The following is a 13315-nucleotide window of genomic DNA, read 5'->3' as shown; positions in this document are numbered from 1 at the left end:
ATATCCCATTTCATTTCATAGCTTCTATCTGCTGTCTTCTTTTTTTCTTTCTGAGTCTTACTAGTGGTTTGCCAATTTTATTAATCTTTCAGAGAGCCAGCTCTTTGCTTCATTGATTTTTTTTGTTTTTGCTTTTGTTGTTCTGTTTTCAGTTTCATTGTTCTGCTGGCATTTTATTTTGCTGTTCTTTTTCTAGATTCTTGAGGTGAGAGCTTAGATTATTGGTTTGAGACTTTTCCTCTTTTCCAATGTATGCAGTTAGTGTTTTAAATTTACTTCTCAATGCAAATTAAAACCACAATGAAATGCCATCTCACGCCAGTCAGAATGGCAATTATGAAAAACTCAAGAAACAACAGATGCTGACAAGGTTGCGGAGAACTTTGTTTCTTTACATTGTTGATGAAATGCAAATTAGTTCAACCATTGTGGAAGACAGTGTGGCAATTCCTCAAAGATCTAGAACCAGAAATACCATTTGACCCAGCAATCCCATGACTGGGTAAATACCCAAAGGAATACAAATCATTCTGTTATAAAGATACACGCACGTGTATGTTCATTGCAATGCTATTCACAATAGCAAAGACATGGAATCAACCCAACTGCCCATCAATGACAGACTGGATAAAGAAAATGTACATATGCACCATGAAATACTATAAAACCATAAAAAGGAATGAGATCCTGTTGTTTGCAGAGACATGAATGAAGCTGGAAGCCATATCCTCATCAAACTAATGCAGGAACACAAAACCAAACACCACATGTTCTCACTTGTAAGTGGGAGCTGAACAATGAAAACACATGGACACACGGAGGGGGAAATCACACACTGGGGTCTGTCTGGGGCAGGGGTGGGAGGAGGGAGAGCATCAGGAAAGATAGCTAATGCGTGCTTGGCTTAATGCCTAGGTGATGGGTTGGTATGTGCAGCAAACCACCATGGCACACGTTTACCTATGTAACAAACCTGCACATCCTGCACATGTACCCTGGAACTTAAAATAAATTTACCTCTTATAACTACTATAACTGTATCCCACAAATTCTGATACAGCATATTTTCAATTTTGTTTAGTTGTGTTTATTGTGTGTATTTTTTAAAAGTTTCCTTGAGACTTCCTCCTTGACCCATGTATTTCTAAGTGTGTTGTTTTGTCTCCAAATGTTTAGAGATTTTCCTGTTATTTTTCTGTTGTTGATTTCTGGTTTGGTTCCACTGTGGTAGGAGAATACTTTCTTTATGATTTTATTTTAAAAATTTGTTGGTGTTTGTTTTATTGTCTTAGATATGGTCTATCTTGGCATATATTCTGTAGGCACTTAAAAAAAATGTGTATTCTGGCTGGATGTGGTGGCCCATGCCTGTAATCCTAGCACTTTGGGAGGCTGAGGTGGGTGGACCACCTGAGGTCAAGAGTTTGAGACCAGCCTAAGCAACATGATGAAACCTCATCTCTACCAAAAAAAAAAAAAAAAAAAAATTAGCCAGGCATGGTGGCGTGTGCTTGTAATCTCAGTTACTCGAGAGGCTGAGGCAGGAGAATTGCTCAAACCTGGGAGGCAGAAGTTGCAGTGAGCCGAGATTGTGCCATTGCACTCCAGTGTGGGCATTAAGAGTGAAACTCCATCTCAAAATAAATAAATAAATAAATGTGTATTCTGCCATGGAATACTATGCAGCCATAAAAAGAGTGAGATCATGTCTTCTGCAGGGACACAGATGGAGCTGGAGGCCATTATCCTTAGCAAACTAATGCAGGAACAGAAAACCAAATACTGCATGTTCTCACTTATAAGTGGGGGCTAAATGATGGAACACCATAGAGAGGGAAAACACATACTGGGGCCTATTGGAGGGTGGAGGTTGGGAGGAGGCTGAGGATCAGAAAAAGTAACTAATGGGTACTAGTCTTAATTCCTGGATGATGAAGTAATCTGTACAACAAACCTCCATGACACTAGTTTACCTATGTAACAGACCTGCACATGTACCCCTGAACTTAAAATAAAAGGAAAAAAAAAAAAGAGAGAAAATCTTGTGGAATCTACTAAAAGCAAGGAAAAAGAAAATAATGTATTTTTTGTTGTTGATTGGAGTGTTCTGTAAATGTTGATTAGATCTTATTGTTTGATGTTGTTTATTCTTCTATTTTTTTTTCAATTTTTGTCTGTTTAATCAATTGTTGAGAGAAAACTATTGAAGTCTTCAACTATCATTGTTGATTTGCCTATTTTCTTTTCAGTTCTATCAGTTTTTGCTTTATGTAATTTGCAGCCCTGTTGTTTGGTGCATACATATTTAAGATTGCTGTGTCTTTTTGGTAGATTTACCCTTTTATCATTATATAATGTCCCTACCCATTTCTAGTAATTTTTTTTGTTCTAAATTTATTTGATATTAATATAGCCACCCTTTATTTATTATTTTTGCCTGATATATGTTTTTCTATCCTTTAGCTTATGAACCACCTATATCATTATATTTGAAGTGAGTTTATCATAAACAGCAAATAATTGACTTTTCTTTTTTTTTTTTTTTGAGACGGAGTCCCGCTCTGTTGCCCAGGCTGGAGTGCAGTGGTGTGAAGTGGCATGATCTCAGCTCACTGCAACCTCCAGCTCCCGGGTTCAAGAGATTCTCCTGCCTCAGCCTCCTGAGTAGCTGGGGCTATAGGCGTGTGCCACCACAGCTGGCTAATTTTTGTATTTTTAGTAAAGACGGAGTTTCACCATGTTAGCCAGGACTCCTGACCTCGTGATCCATCTGCCTCGGCCTCCAAAAGTGCTGGGATTACAGGCATGAGCCACTGCACCCGACAGAGTCATATTTTTAAATCTATTCTGCCAAGCTTTGTCTCTTATAATTGATGTATTTAGGCCATTTATATTTCCTATAATATTGTTATGTCCAGGCTTAAGTCTGACATTTTATTTTTTGTTTTCTGTTTGTTCACTCTGTTTTTCATTTCTTTGTTTTCTTTGTCAGTGCTTCCTAAATAATTTTAAAATTCCACTTTAATTTATCTATAGCTGTGTGTGTGTACGTGTGTGTACCTCTTTGTATAGCTCTTTTAGTGGTTGTTCTAGGTATTACATGATATTTATATAACTTATTTATTGTCATTATTACCAGTCTGAGTGATGTGTAGACATTTCTTCTCCCTTTATGTTTGTTTACCCTCCTTTATTTATAATTGCCTGTAGTATTTTCTCTGTATACATTTATAACCATATGATACAGTATTAAAGGTTTTTCTTCAATCCTATAATTTAGATAACTCAAGAGAAGAAGTAAAGTCCATTTTTTAACCCATATTTTTTCTTGACATGTTCTTTCTTCCTTCCTGATGTTCCAACTGTCCTCAATTTAACTTTTTGGTGTTTTTAGGGTCGACCTGTTAGTGACAAATTCTGTTAGTTTTCCCTCATCTGTGTATATCTTGATTTCCCTGGATATTTTTGCTGATATAGTATTCTAAGTTGACATTTTTTTTTTTCCTTTCAGCACTGGAAAAATGTGGTGACCTCCTTTAAGCTTACACAGTTTCTGAAGAAAATTTTGCTGTCATTTTTTTCACCTGTTAGGTGTCATTTATCTCTTACTGCTTTCAAGATTTTTTTTGTCTTTAGTTTTTAGTTAATTACTATGGTTTTAGTGTGGCTTTCTTTGGGTTTCTCCTGTTTGGGGTTCACTCACCTTCTTAAATCACTAAGTTTATGTCTTCTGCCAAATTTGGGAAGTTTTCAACCATATTTATTTGACAATTTTTTTCAGATTCACTCTCTTTTTCCTCATTTTGGGACTCTGAGTACATGAACACTAAATCTTTTGTTATAGCCCCATGGGTCCCTGAGGCTTTGTCCATTTTTTTCAGTGTATTTTCTTTCTTTCCTTTGTTCAGATTGGGTGATTGCTATTGTTCTCTCTTCAAGGTAGCTAATTCTTTCCTCTGTTCTCTCCTGCTGCTGAGCTTGTTTATTGTGCTTTTTATTTTGGCTATTGTACTTTTCAGTTCTAAAATTTCCACATTTTCTTCCCTATATATCCTATTTTTATGCTGAAACATCCTATTTTTTTCTTTTCTGCTCTTTTCTTCTTCCTTTTTTTAAACCACAGAACTGGACATCCTATTTTTTCATTCTTTAAGTGTTAATTGCTCATCAAAGCATTTTAATAATGGTGGCTTTAAAATCTTCATCAGGCTTTTCTTTTTGTTTTGGCATCTATTTTATTGTTTTTTTTTTTTTTTAATTCAGTTTGAGGTATTCCTGGTTCCTGATATGACAAATAATTTCCAATTAAAACTTGGACATTTCAGGCATTATGTTATAAGGCTATTGTCTTATTTAAACTCTTTGTTTTAGTTGGCTTCTTTTAACACCACTCCAGTAGGTAGGTAGGGGAGCTTCATGACTCTAGGTAGGGGGAGGAGCCCAGGTTTCTCACTCTGCCTTCATTGACACCTCAGATAGGTTCCCATTATTACTGAGTGGGGAGAGAAATTCTGCCTCCCTGTCAGGTGCCCACTAATACCTCCCTGGCTGGTTGGGATAGGAGTGCCACGTACTATCCCTCACATGGCCTCTACTGACACCAAGATGGAACAGTGGAGTGGAGGAGTGAGTAGTAGGTATCAGGGAGTGGTTGCTGGATTAACTCTGGGTGGTGATGAAAATCCTCACTGTCCATTAGGCATTGTCTGCCACCCCCCTAGAGGAGGGTGGGGAATGGAAGTCTAGGTTTCCACTGACATTTCAGGGGCTTGGGGAAGGGAGTACATTTTCACCAAGGGGGCATGAACATCCTGACTCCCTACTCACTTTCTCTGACACCATCCTGGTGTGTGTGCATGTGTGTGTTGAAGTGTTGGGTTCCTTATTACAGTCAGGTGAGGGTGAAAGTCTAGGCTCCTCATTTGACCTTAGCTGGTGGGAGTGGAGTCACAATTTTTTCTGTGGTGTTTGGCTGGCCCCATCACCCAAGATGGAGTGTAGTGGTGCAATCATAGCTCACTGTAACCTCGAACTCCTGGGCTCAAATGATCCTCCTGCCTCAGTCTTTCGAGTATCTAGGACTACAGACACATCTGACTATGCCTGACTGATTTTATTATTATTATTATTACTATTATTATTATTATTCATAGAGATAGGGCCTCATTATGTTGCCCGTGGCTGGTCTTGAACTCCTGGCCTCAAGCAATCCTACTGCCTGGCCTCCTCCCCAAAATTACTTTAAATGATATAACAGCTGACAGCTTGAATAGGTCCTCTTTATTTTGTTGGAGGCAGAGTATTAGAAATGACCTAACAAAAATAATTTGTTTCCTGTCACTAGACTCATTCACTGTGTCAATGAGTGTGTCAGTGGTTTGTGGGAAGCAAACTTAAATGAAAATGTATGTGTTTAATTAAATGTTACAAGAGATGCTTTTTTTAAAAAAAAACTATTGACTCCTGTGAATTTCAGAAAAATATTGCAAGTCATTTGACTTAGTTACTTCGCTTGCACTCTATGTAAAAATTTTAGAATTTTACCTCTTTGGAAAACTCCTAATATCAGTAGTGGTAATGTTGTTTTGCAGCCTCAAATGATTTTGTTACTTTGGGCTAATTTTCATTGAGTTATTAATAAGTGATGTTTTATTACCTAAAAATATTCTTAAGTATATCATAGAAAGATTATTGGGTCACTAAGTGACTTTCTATGTATATACCTTTGTCCATATTTAATTTTTACAAAACTCAAATTAAGGTGGTAAATTCTGTGTGGATATACCTTCATGTATTGTATTGATAAGATTAACTACATTTTAAAACTAAAGTTGAAAGCTTTAAATAAAATTGTCATTCAACTATATATGTATTTCTGTAAAACACACACATAATGATGAATTCGAATTAATAAGCAAAAAAGGAGAGGATTTGTCATTTAAAATTGATCTTGGAATATACACTCTACACTTAAAGAGACAGGAAAACTTTTTCTTTCCCTTTAGCATAATCTGCCCAGCAAGTGGTGGTTTCTTATCAGAATGCTCTCACTTAATATCTTGATAACTTTTAGTGCTTTGTGCTGATAGCATCAAGTTTTAAAATTATTTTAAAAACAAACAACGAAAAAACCCATTTGCTTCTGAAACACCTAAATTTTCTTATAATTGTTACCTTCTTTATGTTTATTTTCAAATGTTTCATTGTCACTCGGTTATTGAGATATCAAAACTATAACAGTTGCTCACCCTCAGGTACCTATGCACTTAAGTGACCAGTTTCTCTGAAAATTCTTTTTTATTGTTGCCTTCTTCAAACCTCATACCCTGAATCCAGAATACTAACACTGTCAAGCTATTTTTCACGCCTTCAAATCTTTGTTTTTTCTCACTAGACAGCCACTACCCATTTGGCCACTAGGTGGAGCCAAAGGCTTAATCTTTCACCTTCCTGCGCCTGTGAAGGAAGCTAAAAGTACTTAGATGTGTTTGGCATGATTTATATATTTTAAATTAAGGCTGTACTATCAAAAGAGCTACCCTGTGTCTCAAACCCACAATGCGGTAAAAGGTGACAAATAAAAAACAGTAGCTCAGTTTTCTAGATTAATTTTGTCCAGGTTAAAAATATTATTGATACACATTTTAGTGACCGCATAGGTTTCAGTAAGGGTAAAAGGGTGCTCCTGTTCGTACTCCAAGTTTGGCATGGTGACTGTTAATACATTCATTTTGAAGAAGATTTTGCTTCTGGGTTTAAAATACTGTTGTCAGTTCGTAGGAGTCCTAATCCACACTTTATAGGGTAGATTGGAAAGAAGACCATGGAAAGTTGTCAATGCCCTCACTGTCTAAAGTGTGTTCATATCTTTGGACTAATGACTCTTAGTCCTTGTGCAATGGTGAAATGGAAGATTCTACTCTTCTAGTCCCATATTGTTGGTCACTGTAATAAATTAAACAGAGCCATCGGGCCTTGCCGTGAACAGATGCTTTCTGGTTTATCCTCATGCTTGTCTGAAGGCCTCTGCTATAAGTCATCAAAAGCTGGGTCTTTTGAGAGAAACAACAGGAAGGACAACCTCAGAGGCTCCATGGAAATGACTCTACAATTTTTTTTTTGAGATGGAGTCTCACTCACCCTGTTGCCCAGGCTGGAGTGCAGTGGCAAGATCTTGGCTCAATGCAACCCTTGCCTCCTGGGTTCAAGTGATTCTCCTGCCTCAGCCTCCAGAGTACAGGTACATGCCACCACACCTGGCTAATTTTTGTAGTTTTAGTGGAGATGGGATTTCACCATGTTGGCCAGGCTGGTCTCTGACTTCTGACCTCAAGTGATGTGCCCACCTTGGCCTCCTAAAGTGCTGGGATTATAGTCATGAGCCACCGCACCCGGCCTCTACTAGATATTCTTGACACTTGATACTGCAGAAAATAGAATTGCAAGAACAAATTTACTAGTTTAGGCTGATGTTGCCACCCCTGGTCAGATTATGCCAGGGGACATAAAAATTAGCATTTATAGGACTGTTTTAGTACAGAAGCAGATGCATTCATCAACATAGTCTGCTAACCCCAGATCAATGGAACAAGAAATGAGACTGGGTAAAGTTGTAAACCAATGTTTAATTATGAAGATTTATTTTAGAATGTTGTAGATACTATTTTAAATGCTCATTTTTTTTTCTGATAAGCCTGCCCTTTGGAATAAATGTTCTATTTTCTGATAAGCATATGAGAAAGCATTTTATTTCTTCTTGGTTTGTCTATCTACACTCCTCAATTTCAGCTTATGCTTGTGAAAAATGAAACTTAAAGTTCTTTGAATGGTATCTTGTTCCCAAGGAATCTCAGAATTCAGGAAAGATAAGCTATAGTAAATCTCAATATAGTTTACAAGGTAATTAGGAGACATTGAGGATGATATAATGACTCTACTGACTGGAATTCTGGAAAGTACTTTTACAATATTTTAAGCTTAGAAAAATCTCAACTATCCTTTGTGAAAGAACATTGAGTGAAAATTTGCTCCCATACATCTATAAACAACCAAGCATTTTTATAGATAGGATCACTGGTAAAATATACGATGATTCTATAGAAAATTTGACATACAGTTCTTTTCTGCAAACTATGCTAGGTGCTTTTATGGATCACTTTATGTTTTTATAGCCACGTATTAAATGTGCAATGGTTCAATAGTCCTTCTACCTATAAATCTGGAATCACGATTATGCCAGAAATGTTATATTTAAGGGAAAATCTCATTTAATTGGGTATTAAATCATTAAAGAGCAAGGATTGCAGTTCATATGTAGAAACAGAGCTTACAAAGTCCTCCTAGGATAGGAACTCATAGCTTATTGAGTCCCCACCTGACAGGTGGAAAAGGATGTTACCTGTGACAAGTCCAGATCACTGGTGAACTTTGGGCATCTCAGAGAAAATGGGTTAAAATCCACAGTTACAGGCACTGCAAGCAAAATCCTTAGCTGTTGAGTTCTCCTGAGGGAGAGTTCTCAGAATAAATGAGTTGATGAGTGACAACACAATTATTGCTAGGTCGTGAAAGAAGTAAATATGATTATGACCTTACGGGCTAAGCCCTTCCAGACAGAGGTGATTTCTCGAGGCTTCATAGCATAAGACTTTTGTTTTGCTGACTACACGACAAGGGGCTCTTTATATCTTAACCCTAAAACAGGCCAGATAGAGACGATAAAATGAGTGGAACTGAATTAGAGCATTTCTGAAAAGTTTTATTTGGTTAATTCTGCCCCTTAAGGTCAGAAATTGTGTAGGAAAAGTGTTTCAAAATTATAAATAAGGCAAAATTGTACGTGCTTGATTATTTAATATCACACTTGAACCTTTGCTCATAACCCTGCCTAATCAAAACCTGAGTGTCTCAGAGATTGTAATTTGCCTAAGAAGAACCCGGCCAGCCCTGTGCAATTAGAGGTTAATCAGCAGAGAGCTGATAAGGGATCCTGGCTTTCTCTTTTTCTCTGGTAAAGAAGATAACGCCAAGGTTATGATTTTATTGCCCTCTAGTACGTTAGCCATTTTGAATCTCTAGCCTAGAAATTATTTCCTCACTGAGAGAGAGATACAGCTCTGTTTTTCAAATACTCTTTGGATCAAGGCTCTTATATTCTTCCTGGTTCCTTCTTTGAGTTTGATAAAACTTTAAAAAGTCTACCAAAGAAATTTCTCTCAGAACTAGACTTTTAGAGAGGAAATGCTGGAACTACGGATGAGAGGCACATGTGTGTAAAGGCTCAGACCACACAGAGAGCAGGTCTGATGAGCCACACCACTGCTGCTGCCCCACAGCTTCTAGACGCGGCTGCTTGTTCTGTTGTTAGCACCTGGACGTTGCTGCAGCCACCACTGAAGACACCTCCTAAACCACTTCTGTTTCAGGAACTTCACTTAAAAAAAAAAAAAAAAGGAAAAAACCCACTGCTTCCTCAAAAGACAGTTGCTGCTTCTGTCACCTTTGCCAGAGAAATAAATACAGTAAAAGGTGCTCCGCTCCCCCACACCCTGGTTCCTCCTGTGGCTCTCTTTGTAACTGAAGTCTTAGGTAGATGAATTTAATTGGTGGAACTTAGGTGCTCTAGCTTCAAAGAAGGTTTGGGGAAGTGAGCTTTCTGGTTTCTACTTTAGGGAGGCAGGACTCAAAAGGTAGGGGAAATGTCACAGTACTCTAAAGGTGTTCAAATCCGATGGGCAGCCAGTAAACATCACAGGTGTGAGGTGCTGGGTGGAGCTGCTGCCGTGAATATGTGCTTTGGTTCATGGACTACATCAGTGGTTCTTAGAGTCCAGTTAATTCACAGATTCACAAGAGATAATAAAATGATTGTTTTCGTTTTAAGCCATTAAGTTTGGAGTTGGCGTGCTGCACTGCAATAGATAATGGAAACATACAGTATGTATTTTTGCAAGTCTGGCTTCTTCACTTAATATTTTGTTTCTATGATAGTCATCCATGTTGCTACATTTTCAGTAGTTCATGAAGTTTCATTGCTTACATAGTACTCTGTTGTATGAATAGACAATGTTTTGTTTATCCGTTTACTGTTGAAGAACCATTTTGTTAAACAATCTGAGAGTAATCTTTGGAAATTATGCCATTTGAATCCTTAATATTTTGTCATGTATGATTTAAGAATAAGGACATTTCTCCTGCGTAATCCTAATACTGTCATCACCCCCAAGATACTTGAAATTGATACCATATTATCAAACACACAATCCATATTAAAAAATCCCCTATTGTCCCAGTAACACCTAACAGTAAATGTCCGTTATTTTAAGCTGATGTCATTCGTTACTAATACAGTGTATTCGTAACTAATACAGTGAGTCTGCTTCTTCCAGCAAGGACCCTCGGGGGGTGTGGTGATTCCTAGTTCTCACTCAGACTTCTCTGTGTCTGCTCATATGTCCCTATTTCACATCTCAGGGTCCGACCCGTCTATCTCAACCAGTGGCCTTGCCTTATCACAACAGCCGCTGTTGGATGATGCAACAAACATTTCTACAACTTCATGACCTTTATCATAAGCCCCTGGGCTTGACCCTCAGCCATATCTGTGCTGGGTGGCAGGAGAAAAGATAGCCTTTAAAACTGATAGCCTTTAAAACTGCTGTAGAGGCATTTACAGTTTTTCATTCATGTCGTGAGTTTGGATTAAAGGCTTGTAATTTGTCTTTTTTTCCTTTGCATGCTATCCAGGGCAGTCTGACGCAGCCAGTCTGTGAAGGTTGGCACAAAAGCCTCCATCGATTCACCCCGCTTTTGCCTGGTACCTATCCTAATTTAAAACTTTGCCACATGTTACCTTGGCGAAAGGCCAGTGCCACACTTCAGTGATGATTCGGCTGCCCTACTTAGTTAGAACTGAGTTGACTTCCTTCCTCAACACATCTGCCACGTTGATCTGGAAGTTTCACCTTGAGCCAAGTGATAGTTAATTTTATGTGTTAACTTGGCTAGGCTATGGTTTCTGGACATTTGAATACCAGTCTCGATATTGCTGTGAAGGTATTTTTTAGATGAGATTTACATTTAAATCAATAGATTTTGGGTAAAGCAGATTACCCTCCATAATTTAAGTGGCCCTTCCAATCAGTTGAAGGTCTTAAGGGCAAAGACTGAGGTTCCCCCAAGGAAGAGGGAATTCTGCCTCTGGACTGCCTTCAGACTCGAGCCGCAACATCAGCTCTTTCTGGGTCTCCAGCCTGCCTGCAGATTTCAAATGTGCCAGCTCCCACAGTAGTGTGAGTCAATTACTTAAAATAAATCTCTCTCTGCCAACATCCTATTGGTTCTGCTTCTCTGAAGAATCCCAACTCATACAAGCCATTTTCTATAGAAGAAATCCACCCTCTTCTATGTCAACAGAGTTTAGGATCTCCATACTTTATCTCTTAGTTTTTGAGAGTATACATTCTGTATTACACATACTTACACTATTCTATATATGAAACTTTCATAAACATTGCTGGGCAAAGTTGAATATTGCTGAACCAATTTCCGATGCTTCTGAATAAGTTCAATGGAGTTAAAACATTTTTCTTCTTACATGGTATGTCCAGTGCCCCAGAGCCAGCAGAGTTAAGAACTTGGTAAGGAAGACTAAAGATAATCCATAAATTCTAGTTTGTTATATAATATAGAACATGTTTATTAGATTCTAAAAGACACAAAAAGAAAATAATACATATGTATCAGTGAGAGAGGTGAAAATTAGGAAGAGAACTAAGGATTATTCTTAATTCCTGTCTTCCTTTCTAAATCCCAATCCTCAAGTAAAACTTTAATTATATTTCCTGTTTATTTTGTTGAATGGGAAAAATGGAAAATTATCTAACATTTGTCATGGAAATACAGGAGAAATTACTCTTAGAGGTATGATATTATTTAAGTCATTGACATATTGTTAACCTCAGATGCAAATGGTAAAATTAATATTTTTCAGTTCATGGTACACAGTCATTGTTGGTCTAGTGCTAATTTTTATGTGTATTTGTATTTTTTTATTTTTTAGAGACAGGGTCTTCCTTTGTCACCCAGGCTGGAGTGCAGGGGTGTGATCACAGCTCACAGTAAGCTCAAACTCCTGGGCTCAAGCAATCTTCCTGCCTTGGCCTCCCAAGTAGGTAGGACTACAGGCACACACCACCATGCCAGCTAATTAAAATGTTTTAAATTTATTTTTGGTAAATGGGGTCTTGCTATGTTGCCCATAGGCTTTGTGCTATGTTAAGCTAGTAATTATAGTGAACATTCTTGTCTTGGGTACCTGAGGTTTTTCCATTATGTATACTGGTGGTTACAGATTTTTTGGAATATAACCTTTGCCAAAATAAGAAACTTTTGATTCCTGCTTCCTTAACTGTTTTTCAAAAATCACAAATGGATATACTTTACCAGATGTCTTTTATTAATAGACTGAGCAAAGGAAATGACTTTTCTGTCTATGAATATGGTGAATTATAGCAACAATATGTTTTATTATATTGAACCACCCTAGTATCCCAAGGATTCCCTATTAGATCTTGATGTATCATTACTAGCATAATCATTATTATTATTGTTATTATTATGCATATTTTTAGAGACAGGATCTTGCTCTGTTGCACAGGCCAAAATGCAGTGGTGCAATCATAGCTTACTGCAGCCTCAAACTCCTGGGCTCAAGTGATCCTCCTGTGTCAGCCTCCCCAGTAGCTGAGACTACAGACGCTCACCACCACACCTGGCTAATTTTTAAATTTTTTATGGAGACAGGATCTCAGTATGTTGTCTACACTGATCTTGAACTCCTGGCCTCAGGTGATCCTCCCACCTCGGCCTCCCAGTATTATTATTTGTAATATTGTTGAATTCAGTTCATAAATAATTATTTTGTCTCCCATCTGTGTTCAAGGTGAAATGGGCCTATTATTTTCTTTCCTTGAGTTCTCCACAACTCAATTTCGAATCAAGATTACACTTGCTGATAAAATTAGCTAATCAGGTTTAATCTTTTTTCTATTTTCTGGAAAAAATACATAATATAGAAGCTTCATGTTCCTAAAATGTTTGATAGAACTCATCTGTGAAACCATCTGGGCATTTTAAAAAATATAAATTTTTATGAGAGGTCATTGATAACTTTAAAAATTGCTTTAATACTTACTGGTATAGTCAAGTTTTGTATTCTTGTGCTAATTTAGATAGATGAAATGTTTCTAGGAATTTACCTATCTCACCTAGGTTTTCAAATTTATTAGCATATACTTGCTCATAATACTCTATG

The sequence above is a fragment of the Trachypithecus francoisi genome, unplaced genomic scaffold, assembly GCF_009764315.1.
Source record: "Trachypithecus francoisi isolate TF-2019V2 unplaced genomic scaffold, Tfra_2.0 Lachesis_group10, whole genome shotgun sequence".
In the NCBI taxonomy this organism is placed as follows: domain Eukaryota; kingdom Metazoa; phylum Chordata; class Mammalia; order Primates; family Cercopithecidae; genus Trachypithecus; species Trachypithecus francoisi.
The sequence above is the reverse complement of the archived record's forward strand: the minus strand, read 5'-3'. Positions refer to the sequence as shown.